The sequence below is a fragment of the Varroa destructor genome, unplaced genomic scaffold (genome assembly GCF_002443255.2).
Source record: "Varroa destructor unplaced genomic scaffold, Vdes_3.0 BEIS01000003.1, whole genome shotgun sequence".
Lineage (NCBI taxonomy): Eukaryota > Metazoa > Arthropoda > Arachnida > Mesostigmata > Varroidae > Varroa > Varroa destructor.
In genome coordinates, this window is record NW_019211456.1 from 36,655,939 (window position 1) to 36,674,390 (window position 18,452).

Here is an 18,452-nt window from a genome sequence, read left to right on the forward strand (position 1 = left end):
TTAGCCACGAACGGGCGAATGAACAATCAACAACAGGTTAGACACAAACAACCGATCAAGCTGCATTGAGTCGATATGTCGCTTCTGAAACCTCCTTACTTCAACAGAACGGGCTCGAAGTCTTTGAATGGCGGTAGCTGACACTCCTGGCTGGTACCCATTTCCCCGCTGGCCATCAGGACCCCGTGGTCTGAACGTTTTTATGCTTTAACGTAAACAGGCAGGCAGATCGATACGCCATCGGGCATTGGTCCGACGTCCCTCCGGGGGTTATTGTTGCATCGTAACTGCAGTATCTTGTGCGATGGATCCGGTAACGTGTCCGCTTTGGCTAGACTATAGCAGTGAGCCGATTCACTATATCGACATCTGCTTCTTTGTGCATTTATTGTTTATGATTCCAACACCATTTGGTCTTCTTCTATACGAAGCGGTGAACAAACCGCTGAAGGAAAACGACGATCAATATAATCATCTAGCGACGTTCCGAGCGTTAACATCCAATACTTATTCGTGAGTCATAAGTATTTTACTAAGAGGAAACATTTCGGAGGGATCAGCCGTGTTTGATTCTAACTAATCCTATTGCCTGTGTATACAATTCGCTGGCAACATATGACGACGCCGGATGTTGATCAGCAACAGCTACTGCTGCAGAAATGTATTACAGTAGCATAAACCATATGAGGCGTTATCCAAACTTTCGAATAATGAATGACGTGCTCTCGTCTTTTGACGCGACGCTGCTATCTATAAGAATTCACAGTATCTGGTGAATAGTGTTCTGTAATTTATGAACGATCCCGTTGTTTGTAAACAACAAACTCGGAAAACGCTCGCGAATCTATCGAGACCCACTGCTCCGGTCACAGAGTAATTCGGCCAATCGGATATCTGTGATCTCCATGAATTTAGTTCATGAATGACTATCGATTGATTGCTTTATACCAATACAGTTTTTGGTGGCGCCGCTCAGGGCGTATGGATCCTCCTGCTAACACTTCCGCGTGTGACCCCGCTCCCATGAAACAACAACTTGCCGACCCAATCGGCGCATCCAAGTCAACGCGAGTCCTACACCGAATAGTACAAATGTTGTTTTCTGTAGACAGTTGCAGCAACACTACTGAGGTAGATGGTATGTATAGTAGTCTTACGGACGACGCGTAGGAGAACGGGGTCCTTGTCTATGTACAGTTCATCAACCTTCTTCGGCCATCTTGCGCGGTCGATGTTGTTTCTGCTACTGTTGCTACAACGAGCTCCGTTAGATCACCCGGTCATTGACAGCGCTCCCATGAAGCTGCTTCCGCGATATGGCCGGCCGTCGACTCTAACCACTCCCACCGTACTGAGGTATAGATTAACAAACGAAGTTAGCTCCTAGCACTATTGAATGAACTTGGACGACCTTTGGCTGCTGGTTGCTGCACTGTGAAGTGTTCGACGATTGGCGTTGTCTCTTGTCCTAACGCGCTGGCCGACGGGCAGGCGGGCGGCCGGGCAGGCCGGCCAACTCCAGCGCAGTACCTTCCTATAGGAAAGCGCCATCTTGAATCTCTTGAGCAGTCTTCTGGTTCGTCTGCTATTACTGCTGCTGATACAACGGATATCTGTCATGCGGCAATCGCGCAGTCATCAAGTGACGATCGCAGAAGCAGAAGGATACGGCCATTGCTGCTACGGTAAGGCTGTTGAACCTTGACATCTGCTCTGAGACCGGTGATGTAACAGACGGAACGGTCAATATCTAAGATGGACAATGAGGAAGACTAGGTAGGTAGGTAGGTAGGTAGGTGACCGGAGGAGGCGCCGCCATCCGAGTGCACTCTGAACCATAAACGACGAAGGGACGATAGTACTACCGGGTTCTAAGCGTCTTCTTTCTTATGCTCCGGTTGTTGAGTTTTCGTTGTGCTGCGGTGTTTGGCACACGACAATCGTTGGGGGTCGCTGCCCTCGTCCAACTAGTTCCTGTTTAGAGTTTAGTCGTCGTTATGAAGACAACAATCTCTGCCGATCAATGTCTTTCCGACAGGCTTCCAGGTTAGATTTGTTCTTGGACATTGCTACGCGCACATAAGTAAACTTGGAAGTAAGGAGAAAACTAACTTTCGTATTGTTGTTTTTTCTCACGAGCTGATTCACCTAGACTAGCATTGCGCCTTTCATGTGTTGTAGCAGCAAGGACGCACTCTCATAATGGGCAATCAACAGTTACGTAACTCAGTTCTAAACGAAACTCATGCGCACACCTCCTAACTAACGGCTTGAATTGAACAAAACGAATTATTTCGTGAGCTCCTGTTTCCGATGCTTCAAGACCTATTTCAATTTACGGACCCGGAAATCAACTTCAATGCTGTGACGCGAATCCAGTGCCTTCGGTCTCTACGAGGAGTCGATGTGCGCCAACCTGCGGACTACTATGTCCCTACAAAATGTGACTGAGAGTCCGCTTGATTCGGTAAGCGGAAGCTGCGTCTGTCCGGGGTCATGCACCGGGCCTTCATGGGACGCTATCTGTAGCCTGCACAACTAGGCTAAAGGGTTCGTTCACGATTGAGCTCTTCGTAGATAAAGTCGCGAGAAACTTTTTAGACGACTAAACTCTTATTTTGTATGACGACGTCCTGGCGAGCGCAACCGCGCACCGATGATCGCTGTAGTTTGTGACCAGGATGATAGCTCAGCCGATCCGCGTCGATGAGGAAATCCGTTGCGATTTGCTGACCTTGGTTACCCCATCGAGCTACGGTAGATATTTATACACGCAGAATCTTTGTTTAATACCCAGAGGCTGCTGCCATGGCCGAACTAATATTACGATCAGGAAGAAGCAAAATGAAGGGTTGCCGCAATGGCTGTCTGGCCGAGAGCCGACGAGGAAACGATGGACTCGATGCTGGATGGTGGCACGCGCGTCTCGCTGCTTTACTGAAGGCCATCACATCTCCTGAATCCAGTCGATCCTATCTCAAGCCGTAGCATATGCCGCTGAGCTCGTCCCCAGAGCGAACTAGCGCGTTGGTACCAGCCAACGGCGTGTGCCATCACTTTTTTCCTCTCTAATATCTGCTGCTCCATGGATGCAGTATTGGGATCCTGTGCCATGCCACCATAACCTTGCTACGCAGCTTGCTTGCGCCGTATGTCGTCATTCATTCATTGTTTTATCGCTGTCCTGTTGTGTGACTTACCGATTAAGGATGTAGTGAAGGTTGACTCTGATTGTACTGATCGCCGATATAGCTCGCTCGCCGTAAGGTGCCCTTCTCAAATTGAGGACAGCGACTAAGCGAAAAGCGGAAGATTATCAAAGATATAGAGCGATTGTTGTGTTCTAAACCCGACAGCCAACCTGAGGCCTCACATAGCTAAGCGTAGAGCAACTACCCATTCAGGTGACATCCCTCGTAGACTGTTGTTGAACTGTATATGATACGATGCCGTTATAAACCGCCAGAGTATTTATAACACTGCGGCACAAACTATCAATAACTATTGGTCTTCTCCTACGCATCATCTATACAATATGGTACCATAGTGATAATGGTACGAGTAATGATGCAGGGCTTCGACCGATACCTTTACCTTTTCTGTCTGCTAGTTATTATATATTGCCCATTTTCACTTTACAGTTAGAAAACATGGTCACTCGATGCCGTTCATCTGCCCAGACAAAGCCCAGACACGCCTGACGGAAGGATTAAAGGGCTGAATTTACTCGATGCCCAAGGTGGGTAGGGTATGAGTTTAATCTCGTAAAACTTTCGCGATATACTGATTGCTAAATTACATATAGATCCTCCACTGTTTTGACCACGGTCAGAAGGGGTGCGCGCTTGTTCCAGGGGGTGGACATCTAATTCAGTGCCAAATAACTACGGGATTGGGCCAATTGCTCCTTCGCCAATACGCAGTCGGCAGAATATATTTACATTTAGTTATGTAAAAGACATAGATCGTGCAATTTGAGTATAAGATATGTTGACAAGCAAAGCCCAGATCATCTGTCGAATCTTATGCTGATTTGGGTCTAAAAAAATAAGCAGGGTGAATCTGCAGACAGATTCGTTTGTCCAATGCTGATAAAAGAAGCCTTTCAGGAAACTCATATATTTCACAGCCCGAATAGCCTAGCATCTGACGTACATACAAAGGATAAGTTTCACCCCATAATCTCTCTCCCTCTCTCCCCCCTTAATATTTATCTATACGTATATTGTTTTTCATAGGAGGGTTTGCATATAAGTAGGCTATAGAAAAAATTAGGCGTAAGTTGAATAATTTACTCCATCGTATCCATCAAGTACTTTTATCTGTGACACTCAACAGGAGTCCCAACTATTTGTAGAGGGACTGACCAAAAGCGAACCACATATGTTAAACATGTGCAAATTAAAAAATGTGCCACCAATGGCTATACCTATACTGATGTTAGAAATGCGATTCTCTGCGTCTGGTGAGTTTGGAAAGGAATCGCTGCTGCCGCCTGACAAGACGATCAATTCGGATCTCTATTGGCAACAACTAACAAGACTGCAACAAAACTACTGAAAAAAAATCGGCTGAAATTTTTTAATAGAGAAGGCACATGCTTAGCTGCCTAACAAAAATGCAGGGACCATACAGGCTTAACCTTGCACTATTATACTATCATCTGTTGGCCCTGCGCACAGCAGCTTTAATGGTGTCCACATAGTTCCAATAGATCGATAAGCCTGTGACTATTTTTCCTTCAGCAACCACAGAGGTTTCAGAGTTCCAGGATTTAGGTATTGCCCGAAAAATAACGGGAAGCCATCAATCAAAATAGCGCAGACTTAACGTAACAATCTAGCCGTGAACGTAAATGTACCTGCCTCAATTTTGGCTTAGGAAGCGTTAAGAAAATATCAATAAGATCTAACAGTTTGTTTTTCTATAGCAAGATCGAGTTTGACGAAAAAATTACATAACACACAAACAAATGTCTTCTAAAATGGACAAAGTCATAATATATAAGAAGCTGTTGGGGTACGCATGTTTCGCGGTTCTACAAGTGTTAGCCCAAAATTGAACCCTCGAACGGATGGAATGTCATTTAATAAATAATTTATTGAAAGGCTAATAAATAGAGTAGCAGTAGCTATTTGGGACCGCTGCTGAACTAAGATAACTGTGTGTGCTGAATTATAAGAAAATTCTCGATTTTCTCCCATTGTAAGTTTTGCGTCGTTTGACGCGACAGTGCCTTACATATTCGCTAGTTAATCCCTACGTTACAGCTGGCTGTTGCCTGCCTACTCTAATAATAAACGAACCAAAATGGCAAACCTATTTGTCTTCGAAAAGTCGTTGGCTGGCGGCCAATTACAGAGGAGGCATCTGGTACACGCGACTGACGGATGAATTGTAAATGCTCGTAATGATGAAGCGCCTGCTCTGATCACTGTTTCATCGGCTTAAAGAGTACCAACCCAATGAAAAGAATCACGACAGCCGTACGGCGACCGAGCCAAATGAGGTCGTGTTTTTGCTAAGAAACAGCTGATCGAAAACAATCTCTGATTCGGCAATTGACATGCAATGGAGACAGAAAATCATTGGTGTTTAAACGTCTACGGTCGAAAAGTTGGCTGGGAAAAACTGTGCTCTTTCATGAGAGAAATTGTCAAACGCGGAAAGATGGCACTTGAAAAATCAGCTAAGTTCTTTCTATGAAGGAATATTTACTTATTTAGCGAACTTGTTCACTTGAGTACGCGAGAAGGCATATGCGGAGGAGTTTGACGTTTTCAGGTAGTTCGATGCGAAACTTGCGGGATTTCTAATTGAGGGTAAATAACTACGTAGACACAGAGAGTAGGTTCGGGCACTTCAAACGGCCACCAGTCCGCAGCCTAGGTATACGTAATTCTAGTTATAGACAATATACACCCATGCAGAAGATATTTTCACTCGGCAGATTGTCTTAGAAACAAAATTGGCCGTTGTCTTCTCATGATCAATACGTTGATCAAAGGGTCAATATTTGGTGCATACAGGGACAATATCTATGAAACTTAGCTGTGCCAATCGACCCCCTGAAATGCAACGGGCAACGTGATAAATGGCGAGACGTCATTTATAATCTTGTTTTTATTTTGGCCTTCTCAGGCTCGTTATTGGCGTTGATTCAAATTAGATCGTTTGATGTAAATGTATACTGGCGTATGGAGGTGATGGCTTCGACGTTTCTAGTTGTCGCTGGTTAATTAAACGGTTCATTCCCATGCGACCGGATCGTACGGTGTCACTACTGGATTGAAGCAGGTAGGAAGTGAAGCAGTCCTGCTGCCTTGTAATTATGCTGAACTTGTATAGAGCTTCGAATAGTATTACGGTTCTCAGGCTCGCCGACCTGGCACTTCGCTATCGGTAGTAAGTGACTGTGCGAGCCGACTTCACTCAGGCAGCCAAAGTTATCGAATTGCATCCAAGGAAGCAAGTAAGGGGATGGTGAACTATCGTTCGAAAATGGGGAAATGCTCACACAAACCATTCGGATTGGGCTTATATTGTGGCTCGAGCGGTTCACTAAAAAGCGCTGCATTTGTTCGCGGGCGACCGTTGTTGAACGTACATCACAAGGATTCAACTGGACTCCTGTCTGCTGGCGCTAATGCTCCTGTTAGAGTAACTAGGGCGGGGGAATTGTGGAGTTTACTCACAGGAAGTCTCCTTGTTGAGTTGCACCTTTTAAAGTAATTAAAGTTACAACGTTTTGATATGTTTTTTATGTAGGACAAACTTTTTCACCAATAACCATCCTACCATGATAAATTAGGCAATACGCCCTTCTAGCTACGATGCCGTCGCAACGTCAACGCTACACAACTGCCGTAACGACAGCTCTGTTGACCGGGCTTTTGCTTACTTTATGCCGTCGCTTTTAAACGCTAGAGAATAAAATTCAATTTGAGTATAATATTAGTTGGCCGCGTCACATATTCGTTCGAGATTTGTTTAAGTTAATTTAATTTTTGACGCTACAAACAAGCTTGTTTTGTATTTGTACAAGTTGTTATTTAGCGTCAGGTTCGATCACACGTTTCAGTTACGTTGCATGAGCCTCGCGAGATGGGAATGATGATTATGTGAAATTACTGGCATTTCTCGAAACGGCCAGTGTGATTCTAATGCATTTTGTTTGTAAAAATAATATGTTACTCGTTTTCGAAGAGATGACTCTAGCGTCGAGGGTAAAACACGTCCCTCCCCACGTTTCCCACGAGGGAAAAATGACCTTCAGACTAAGGGGACGCTGAACGTGTTACTGTAGCCGACCAGGGCTCGCAGATGAGCTTTCGCCAATATATCCAAATCCAAAACATCAAGCAATTATGTCAATCGGATAGACATTTGAGTTGGTCGATCACTCGCTGATACTCGCTTACCTTCTGTAAGTGGACGAGTGCAGTACTCTTTTGGCTGTAGAAAATGAATAATGAAACTTGGAGCCGATCCTGGTCAAAGCGTAGTAATGCCCTCCAAATGAGAGTTAAACTGGGTTCTCTCCAGAGAAGGTAATCATCGTCGTGGTGTGCATCCAGTGAAACTATAAGCAAGTACTTTTCTATGAGCTTCTCCCAAACAACTGAAATGTACAAGATGAAGCATTCAGAAATGCGTCCGGTATGGCACATACGAAGTAAATGGCTTCTTCATGATAACGCCCAGCTTCATAAGTCTTAGCTGTATCATCTTATAGTCCCGACGTTGCCCCTTTCGATTGTCCGCTACCAATCCTTGCAGAACTGGAAAACTTCTGCATCTTTAGGTGTGCAAAATTACGGGTAACTAGTCTATCAAAAATAAAAATACTAATCTCCGAATAGATAGAACTGAAACGTAGCGAACAAGGGTCACCTCTAATAACAATTAATATATCATCGCGTTAAGTTCTATGGGTGAAAAAGTTCCTATCCAAAATTAGGCATGATTCCGAAGCGAACGTATGGGACGATCCGATAGAATTAAGTCAGATCTGAAGGTATGAACATCACATCACCATCACCATCACGGGTGTTTGAACGAACGTAAATTTCGCAATTTGAGGGAGTTTATTATTATTGTTATCAATAGCCGGTCACTAACGCTAGCTAGCCTTTTTCATAATCTCGACCTACACCTACAGGTGCGTCAATCCATATCTGTTCCAACATGACAATATCCGCTTGCCCTTCATCGATAGTATATGTTCACTATGTCACTGTCAGGAGTAAGCTTCCTTCTAGTACGAGCATGTCATAAGGCCAGCATTCGGTCGTTTACGAGCGACGACCAATATTTTCAACACTGAAACAGCGACGACGCCGCTGCTAACGTCTTTCGCGATATGAGACGCGATGCCGGTGACGCCAGATGGTCGTTATTCCGTTCTTCGGTATTAATTCTCGATGCTAATACGCTCCCTTCATTTATACATATATCTATCTAGATAGATAAGAAGCAATAAAGTGCTCAAGAACACGAACGAAAAACAGGCACAGAGGAGCGCGAAAAGAAAAACATGAAAAGAACGCGCACCAAAGAGCGCCAGCTATGCTGTATTATATAATAGCAACATCTGTCGCTGAATTGCGGTTCGGCACGCGTCAGCCAAAGGCGATTGACAGCTTGTCCCGTTTGCGTCGGTAAAATTAAAATGAAGAACTTATATTTTCGGCATTTACAACAGCTTCGTATTCAGTATTTCTATGAGAATCGGTATTCGATCTAATACGAATTAATTCGATAGCCGCTCGTCTCAGTTTGTTGAAGTGTATCACTATTGCTTGATCAGAGAACTGAGGATTCTCTCATTGAGTGTGGCACTTTGGTGCCTGAATTTTTCTTTTTTTGTTATCAGGTTTTTTTCAATCAGTTTACAGCAACAAACATTTTCTAGAAATCTGCCCTTGTTCGCACAGTTGACTGTTGTCGATAAAGGGGAGTGAGTACCTGACCGTGCGAGCCTGCACTTGCGCACAGCGGCTACATATATGCAATGTTGAATGTGTTTTTTACTTACTACACCTCTATTACTTATACTTTTAATTAGCATAGAGCAGCTCTAACTGAGTGTTGATCGCAAGCCTGGTTCTCTAAAAATCTTTTTCTTATACCTATAATATTTTCAAATCGTCTTAGTTAGCGAAAAGGAGTTCATCAGCAAACATTGTCATTGCTTATAAAAACATGGCTATTACCAGTAATTACTCCAATGACTCTTGCGCCATCATGGTCAAGCGTCGACTTAGGCTTTGTCAATTAGTTGTGCAATTAACCGATATTAGTCATTGTATTTCTTATTATTCAAAACTTTTTCAGATACCACTATGAAGGAGTGAACGCCCAACTTCTGGGCAATTTGGCCTGATGCTGTCTTGTCAGATTTTCAACTATAAGAAGTAAATAAGTAAGTACAACTGGTGCATAGGGCTAGGCTTGTCGTAGAGGCTTTTGCTCTTGGTCCTCAGCCGTTGCTCCGGCCCGTGGTTTCCTGTCTCCCACGAACCCTCAACACCTGGACATCTTCTCTACAGCTCCGCTATTCTATCGTGCAGCTCTCTTCGGCAGCACAAGGAGCGTCGCAGAAAAACCTTGAGATTCGTGCCACGATGCGCATGACTGTAGGTAAACTCCAAATAAAAACTCAACGCTAAACTAAGCGCCATAAGACTAATTCTAGAATATAATTAGTCGATGAAAATATAGCGGCCAACAGGGAGCCCTCGAACATATGTACGGTGCTATTTAACTACGATTTTATGAATCATGACGATGGACATGACCATTCTCGACGTCCTCACAGAACTTCGTTTTGTGGCAGAGTCGATCTCAGGGCAGGAAGCTCCCAGCGGCCAAACGGAACTGCTTCGGTACTCTCTTACCGGGACCTGACGAACCACACCGCAACCTCGAACGACCGGCGAGCAAACGAAAGCCACCATGAACGACCTGGCTGTTGGTGTCGCTACCGACGGCCAATGGTCGTTGTCTGTGGGAACCGCCGGCCAATACTGAGCGTATAGAGCTCGATGAATTTGAGAGCAAAATCCTGCTCGCAGTGAGTCTGCACCTTTGTCTAGTTGCGGATGTATGGGAGTACACCTATGCATAGGTTCTTCGGAAACAGGCATAATAACTGACCTTCGTAGAATGCGCAAAATCGGGCTTGGCTTTTAAGTTTGTCTAGTCTCGCTGTGGCCGCAACGGCGGTGGCTTTGACGGCCGCGTTGTTGGCCCTAAGGCCAAATAGAGCGCGCGAGTGTCGGTCGGTGTCCGCTTGGACTCCTTGCTCACTTCTGGAAGAAAGGTGGCTAAGCCGTGGGAAAGACCTTGCTATTGGTGATGGTGCCGCTGCTATTTTTTTTTTGTCGCAGGTAGCGGCAGCAGCAGCCCCTTGTGATCAGCTGTGGCGGCTGCCGTCTGCAGGTCGGCGTTGTCCTGGCAAAAGTACAACTGATTTTGAACGCCGAAAAAAGAAAGCTCGTCGTAGCAGTGAAAGGGGACTTGTCCTTGTTCTTTTTTTGTATATCTACATGTAGGTCTTAAGCAGATACTGTGATAGCTATTGTGACTTGCAAAAGAGCCCACAAAGAGCAGTCATAGACAAAATCTACCCTACTTACGGATAAAGGAATGTCTGTTTTCGCTGCCAAATATAGGAAGTCCAGTAGGACTTGATAATAAAGTGATGGCTCACGAACAAAACAAAAATATCATATTTAATAAGTTAATTCTTGCATTTTGCAAACGAAACATGAGGACATGTATGGACGGATGTATTGTTGAGAAATAAAACAAGCGCCCTACGTTTATTAAATAAGGTGCATGATTACTCAACCACAATGAATCAGATAGCCCAGAGAACGGCACAGAGGACCATTGAAGAACACAGCGCCCTTAAAACACTGCATATATTTATCTGCTATAAGTAGATTCTGTTTAAGGTACTTCATTGCATTTTGCACGTCACCAGCTAAGTAGGCACATTCTTCGCATATGAACTTAGTTCATTAGAGGGCTATAGTTGTGGTTTCATTTTTATCCTTGGGTGATCATTTTACTTAAGTTCCGTATTGTTTATTAAGAGCGTCCAAAAGCAAAAGAACATATCCGAAAGTACAGAAGCTTATAGTCGACCTTTCGAATTAAATTGCCATTAGACTCGCCTGGGTGAAGGATCAGTAAAGCACCTTTGCGGCCCAAGCGGAGAAGAGAACTCTGGTGAGTACTACAACTGTGAATGTTGCCGGCGAATAGGACCGAATGTCTGAAATGTCCTACAGTTCCCGCGGTGCATTGGAATATTAAGGAGTATAATGCTAAATAGACCGCCGTATATGTCGTCCAGTTGGCTTAGAACGAACCAGTCTAAGGGGCCGTATTCAATTTATTACATCGTTTGTGTGTTCGCCTGTACATAACATGGCGCGAAAAAATTTGGTTTAAACCCAACCGATTCCATAGGCCCTTATGACTAGACAGAGTTAGGTAGGGAAGCCTAAAAATATTTTAATTGACTAGAACACCAGGCCAAATGTTTAACGTCGATCTTTAGTTGCTTCCTCTTTCTAGGACATTCATATGAAGAAGCAGGAAATGAACGGCGTGAGTTCTAAAAAGCCTTAGCAGTCTTTCCACCAGAAGCCTTGCCGCTTTAGCGGAAAAGGAAAAGTCAGGCACATATGAGCCTCGATTAATGACTGTCGGCAGGCCGATAGTCGAAACAAAAGAAAGTATTTTCATCGAAGTAAAAAAGCGAAAAATATTAATGAAGAGTCGCGAAAGTTCAAACACCATCCGTGACTCTCCTCCAAAGCATCAGCTGGATTCTCGATACATGTTTTAATAGAAACGCATCCAAGTGCTATAATTCAGCTGTTTCGGTACCTAACGTGTCCTTATGCTTTCGCTGCCATTAACGCACCAAGAATCAAAATTAATATAGATAAAATGGCCCGTTGTTTTCTTCTTTACTTGATGTTTATTACCGTTATAGCATATCTGCTATTTTTGCCATTGCATAGCATAGTTAATGCGCGTTCTCCAATATCAATTCCATTATTACATACTGTAGAGTGCGTGTAATCATTGCTAAACGTAAATTCCAACGATGATTTTTTGATGACTAGTTGTAGATTGAAGATTGTTGATATGATGAGATATTCTATTTTGTGTTATATGCCCCATATCATGGAACGTTTCCGTGTAAAAGTGCTGATCAATCAATTTTCTATATATATGTCATCCTGGTAATCTGGAAAATATTTTCTAAGGGTATTCGTATAGACTCAGATCCACCTAAAAGAAGATCATGTGGTTTAACTAACTTTTGTTATATTTAGGTTGCAAATGTCATCAAGATTACTTCGCGGATTCTCAAAGCTATAGAAAAATTTCAACAATTACTAATAGCTCAAAGATTGGATCAAGCCCGTTTCCATGGAAACACGACCGTATTGCCAAAGGCTAAAGTATGAAAACAGTTTTTTGTTCTTATATATGCAACGAATAAGAGAAGCAATATCAATGGATCTCCGAGCGTAAAGTTCGGGGTGTGTACTTTGAAAACGGACTTGAGCCTTTTCTGTGCAACGACGCCTAGATATCTTTCAAAACACACTGATCCACAGGTTCGCGGAATCCCGCAAAGGAAACACGACTAAACCTGGCGAATAGTTCTAGTTGATAGAAGACTGTTTAGCCCTTACGCTTGTTTTTCATTAAAAAAAGACTATGTTTTCCACAAAAACCCTTCTCATATAAAAGTGTTATTCAGCAATTCATTACAAAACTATGGCCAGTTTTATACATGGAAACACTTTTGCTATTCAAATTCTTAAATGTTGAAGATCAACATTTCAACTTGTAACTTTGTCAAAGCTTGCATTGGTTGTTCACATTTAGAACATCAGTATACACTGTTTCCAGGATCGAACAAAAGGACTGCACTGACTCCAATCTGTCCCCTCACGTTTGAACTTTTGTAAGCCTTCACATAAGCCTTTTCTTGTTAAAGACCTGCTGCCGCTTCCCTGATCCTGCGTATGCGGCCACCGACGCTTCATTTTCATCGGTATACTGCTTGCACATGAAGTAGCTTGCACACCTCCCTCATCCACCCCAACTATCCGAAAAACCAGCCAGCGTCGTCCCATACCTAGACTAGAGCAGGCAGTTCTTGCCCATAGGAAAGTTCACACTGTCAACGGCAGTTCCCACAAGTGCAGCCCCTTGAAATGTGAGTAAGATAGGTAGCCTACGGCCACTATCCTACTTAAACGCACCAAACAACCCCCGTGTTCCCCCGAACCAGTGCGTTCCCTTAGAAGCGCCCCACTCTTTCTCGCCTCTTAGAACTATCCTATTTTTCTGTCCTACCCTTCCCAAGAGCTTTAACTCATCCAGCGCAATCAGCTGATCGAAAACGAACCAAACTTGGAGAGCCAGACGACGTAGAACTAAAGACGACAGGCCGATTTAATACTTCTGCCGAAAGCTCAAGAGTAGCCAGCAAGCAAGCAAGCATCGCACGGTGCAGAAGTCGGAGGACAACAAAAAAGAAAGGAAGGTTTATTAGATTTCTGCCTGCTTAGATCTTGCCTGTACACAATTGGACTTACGCATGTACTTACGCAGGTTGACTGTGGCGTTGAACGCGGTCGCCTCCAGTCACCAGACGATCGAAGAACCACTAGAGAGCGAAAAGCAGCCTAATGTTATGCTAAACGCTGTTATGGGAGAGAAATGATCTTCTTTGTCCTGGGTCTTCGCTTGGGCTTCACTTCGTAGATAGATCAGAGCGCAGAGCCACAGTGCAAAACTAGTAAACGTTCTAGATCCGTGCTTCTGCTACGCTCTCGTGAACCTTGTCATGACCGGCACGACTGTAGCGCACTCAGTGTGCAACGGCAATACACAGAGTTTCTAGCCTGGACGGATCCTATAATTTGCCGATAGTATTATCGTAGAACAGACCCAAAAGAGCGCGGAGTTGTTGACGACGACAATGGACCGACTACAAAATCGACAAGTACTAGTAGAACTTATGGAGAGTGATGGCGCAGCAGGAAAGTTAGCGCAGTTCGAGATGTGCCGGTAGTAGTAATATAGCCAGCCAGGAAGCGGTCGACAACGAACTGAACGATGAGGACAGATTGCGCCTTAATAACCAGAACAGGCTGTGAAGGCCAAACCGTCCAGCGGCATGGATGTCGGCAGACCGGGAGTATGTATTGTTTACGGTGGCAGGCAACAGCTCATTTGCAATGGCTTACTATGCATACGTATGAACACGACCACGATACTGAACACCGGTGCCATAAGACAACAGCAGTAGGTCTAAGAACCCCCAAGTCGCATGCAATAGCCAAACCCATCCGGCTTTTTCTGGGAATGATTTTCAGAAAGCAAACGACAATAGCCGGTGGAAACACCATCTGTGACAGCGGACGAAGTAGCTCACGTATGTTGCGCCAGAAACAGCAGCCGTTGCGTAGCAAAAATCCTCGATAGACGACTTCAAAACACCGGACGTCTTCTGGCGCCAGAGAACAGCAGGCTGTCGTAGTAAGCACGCACCGATAAAGGTTGATTGCCTCCTGGAGTCTGTACAGCTTTATAGCAGGTTTCATCTGCCGAAGATGTCTCTATATCGAAGAAAAATTGGCAGCAGAAGCGATCTGCCGAGGAAGGGTCGGTGACAAGGAGGACAGACGAGGGAAGTAGATACAGGAAAATGAAGAGATTCGCGTGCAGTACGCCAAGGTTTATTAATAGCAACTAAAGCCGCAATAGTTCTCAAGAGGACTTCATTTAAAAAGAACGAAAAAAGTTAACAAATATAGAACTTGAAATATATAGCATCATATTAAGGAGGTTGGAAATTTACAACGGCAGAATTTAAGACGCCGCAGGTTGCAAGACAGCTGTTAGGTAGAAAGGTGTTCACTTACGCCGAGCCTTTTGCCGTTAATGAATGAACAGCTACATAAATAAAGACAGAGAATAAAAGGGGCACGTTCTTTCACTAATACTATCGGTAGCGGATTGTCTATCGGCGGAAACGATTGATATAGCTGCTTCTGGGTTGCCATACTTGATTGGTCTGATCAACGCCATTAGACCTTTGAATAGGACACGTCTTCTAAAAGATGTGTGACACACCTGTCTTTTCGAGAGAAAAGAGGAAAGAAGTGCTTCTTTAATGTCTGTTTGTAGCACAAGAGACCCTCTAAAGATAAATCTCTTATGTGATAGCCAACTTTCCAGCTGGTAAAATAAGTTTTCTGTTTTCAGTGTGATTCATTACACAGAATAGCCTTTTTGTAATCCTGTATCAACAGATTTTCATTTTGTCCATTTTAACCGTTCTCACGTATTAAACGCAGAACCTCAAAGTATTTAAGAACCAGGTATTCACAGCCAGAGTATCCAGTACACTAAAACCATATGAAATAGATGCTGTTTTATTTTTTTTTGAAATTCAGTAAGAAACAGTTTTTTTCAGTTAATCAATAACGAAAACAATGGAAGACAACGACACGCGCTCCATACTATGCTCAGCACCGTATTGTGGTTCCACAGTGGTACAATAGCTACGTTCCCGAACGTGGATCGCTCTCTGCTCCACCGTTCGAGGCGCTTCGCGCGCTCAGCTCGGAGCGTCAAGCGGCACCAGCGAGCAGGAAGGTTAGCCAGCTATCCGCCCGTTGACGACCATATGGCCGTGGGACGGGCCCGTAGCCCGTTGAGTCAGAACCTCCTTTAAAATCTGTATGAGTCTGTGCGTGTGTATGTGTACTCACATATGTTGCTATAGCTGTAATAATAATACTGGTGGACTGTCGATGGATCCCTCAACTGTGAAGGTCCGGCATAGTGAGTCGCCTGGTAAAGCCATATGGCCGATAGTCGTAGCGACCGTAGTGCCTTTCGTCGTCTTCGTTTTTGAATGGGCGTCTAGTCTTCGTCGTGGCCACTGCTATTCGTGGCTGAGCAATTGCAAAGGGAAGATGCAAAACAACCTTGAGACGTTGCTGCCGCTGAAATGGATATGGGTCAACCTCGCTGCAAAACGCGGATTGGAGCTGTGATCGCTCGTAAGAAAGCATATGAGTGAACGGTGCACGCGAGAGGCGACACCATCACGCGCGAACTCACCGAATGAAGATGACAAGTCCCGTATAACTACAATACTATCGCTACGTAGACACATATGTAGAGAAACACACAGATCTCTTATACATACAGATCTTCGAAAAAGAAACTTCCGAGATACAAACGGCAAGCTATGAATGAAGCGATTCATTCTAAAACGTGTAAAGACACCTAAGTGAAAATAGACGATTTCTCTAATCGCACTGCTAGGAGGCGAAGATTTACCTAGATTAACAGCAATTAGACGTACAACTTTAACATACATGCACATAGTCTATACTATATATATTATCACTAACTGTTTACGGGACAGTTCATTCAGTGTCAAAGTAGCGTATTACCCATGTTCATTTTTTGTCAAATTACTTCGATTAATCACCAAAAGACGAACCTCGTTGATCCTTAGCTCTTCGATTAATAGACTATAATCTAAGAACAACTGATCTCAACGGTGCGTCAGTGCGGAGACATAGTTATACTGCAGGACACGCGACTTGTCCTTTTGTGTTTGGTAGCCTTCACGGGTCTATCGTAGATGAGTCCCTGACACAGCATCCCGCTGTTTGCTTCTCATTCGCCGACTTCGTTGAGTGATGTAACAGAAGGGACCGGGACGCATGTGCCCATATGCGAATGACAGCAACAGCTAGCGACGACCTTGAATTTAAGGAAGTACCTAAATGTCTCGTAAACCGGTTAGTTCTCAGACGGCGAGAGAACCAGTCCGCATTGCAGGCGCCTGAATAGTGTCACAAAACGATCAAGCTTTACGGTGTCAGTCTGCAGGAAGGTGCTTTGATGACTAGGTACATATCAACGCTGGCTGCAGAAAAGAGCGTATGTAGTCCATATATAGTCGATCGAAAGGTAAGCAGCGATACAAGCCAACTTCCGGCGAACAAGCCCTAAATATCGTCGCATAAAATCTCACGGAACCGTTCAGATCCAATTAGTCGCTACTAATAACGCGGTCCATGGCACTTTGAAGAACAGAAAACGTTCCCAAAAAACATACGTATACGTATCATCGGTGACTGCATGAAACGACACTAAGCCAAAACGAGTCAAAGTCATGTTTCTAGCGTTATTCAATTACTTGGGAATTAAGTGGGGCGAGTGAGCTTTACTTAATGTATCGATTTGTTTGTCGAAGCAATCTAACTGCTTTAAGTTAAAGGTCGAAGCTAAGTTGTCTTTTTTTTAGCGCGGGGTGTTCAAGAAAACTATTAGAAAATGATTTTACACAAAAAAAAATTTAGCATCGTGATCGAACTGGCTTGATCAGCTAAGGGAAGGGCAAACTTTTACGTTTACGAGATTGATAATGGATTATTCATGGTCTACGGTAAAATGATAACTAGCTCTCTATCTCGTCTGAATGAAGAAGCAACGATGACTTCCCTTTTTCCGACTAATCGAATACGTTTACTCTAATGGGTCCCTGGGCGACGTTTAGTAACTTATCGCGTGCAGATCATACAGTGTTTCACAGTGTTAGGCTATTTAAGATACAGCCTATTGTGACTGGTGCAAATTAGCTCGAGGATTTACTGATCGTCTTCGGTCTTGCTCTACAATTGCTAAATACCGGCATTTCAGTCTTCTAGTCAACGTTTTGACTTCCAGCCCAGTACGTTGACATTATACATTAATCATTAACTTTCAGCTAAAACACCACCTAAACTTACATTAGGATCTTTCAGTCGGATCGTGTATAGTTGTTGCGGTAGATCTGTCTATGGTAGATTCACAAATTGTCGAAGCTGTTATTAAGAATCACCTACATCCAACGCACAGCCGTGTGCTCTGTAGCACAATAGTAACATTAAATATTTTAGCTAACATCGATAAAATCTGATGCAATACAGGATTTTGGTCTGACCGAAATACCTTTTGAAAAGAATTCCAGGAAACCACAATATCATTGCCGACAATACAGGAAGAAACCAAAGTTCGCTAGACGTGAGAGTCGCGCGACATTGATCCTCACGTATGATGCGTATGGTGATCTTTTGGCTGAACGAATCTGACGACGGCTTTACTAATTACTAAAACAAACAATAGTAGCTCGCTAGACAAGGCAAAAGCGATACACGATATTCCCCTTGACTAACGTTTTTCTTGTGATGTCTTTGTTAGTAAAGCTTAATCCTTTCACTGCCTTCTATTTCGTATATATTCCTTGCAGTCACTTGTTCCCAAGCTCATCCGCTAAAAAAATAACCATCGACGCCAAAACCCAAATAAACCATTGGTAGTATTTAAATATATCTACATTC

General features: G+C 43.8%; 1 long non-coding RNA gene across 3 annotated transcripts in view; it reads left to right on the forward strand.

Moving 5' to 3' along the window:
• Nucleotides 1-12,029, forward strand: part of LOC147756890 (uncharacterized) — a 45,372-nt gene extending 33,343 nt beyond the window's left edge. The window contains exons 1-2 of one of the 3 annotated variants that reach the window (XR_015324127.1): nt 3,204-3,739; nt 9,337-12,029. This is a non-coding gene — a long non-coding RNA (uncharacterized LOC147756890). Of the gene's footprint in view, nt 1-3,203; nt 3,740-6,157; nt 6,298-9,336 lie in introns of those variants that run through there. The other 2 variants (XR_015324126.1, XR_015324125.1) reach the window with 2 other exon arrangements.
• The last annotated feature ends 6,423 nt before the right edge of the window (nt 12,030-18,452 follow it).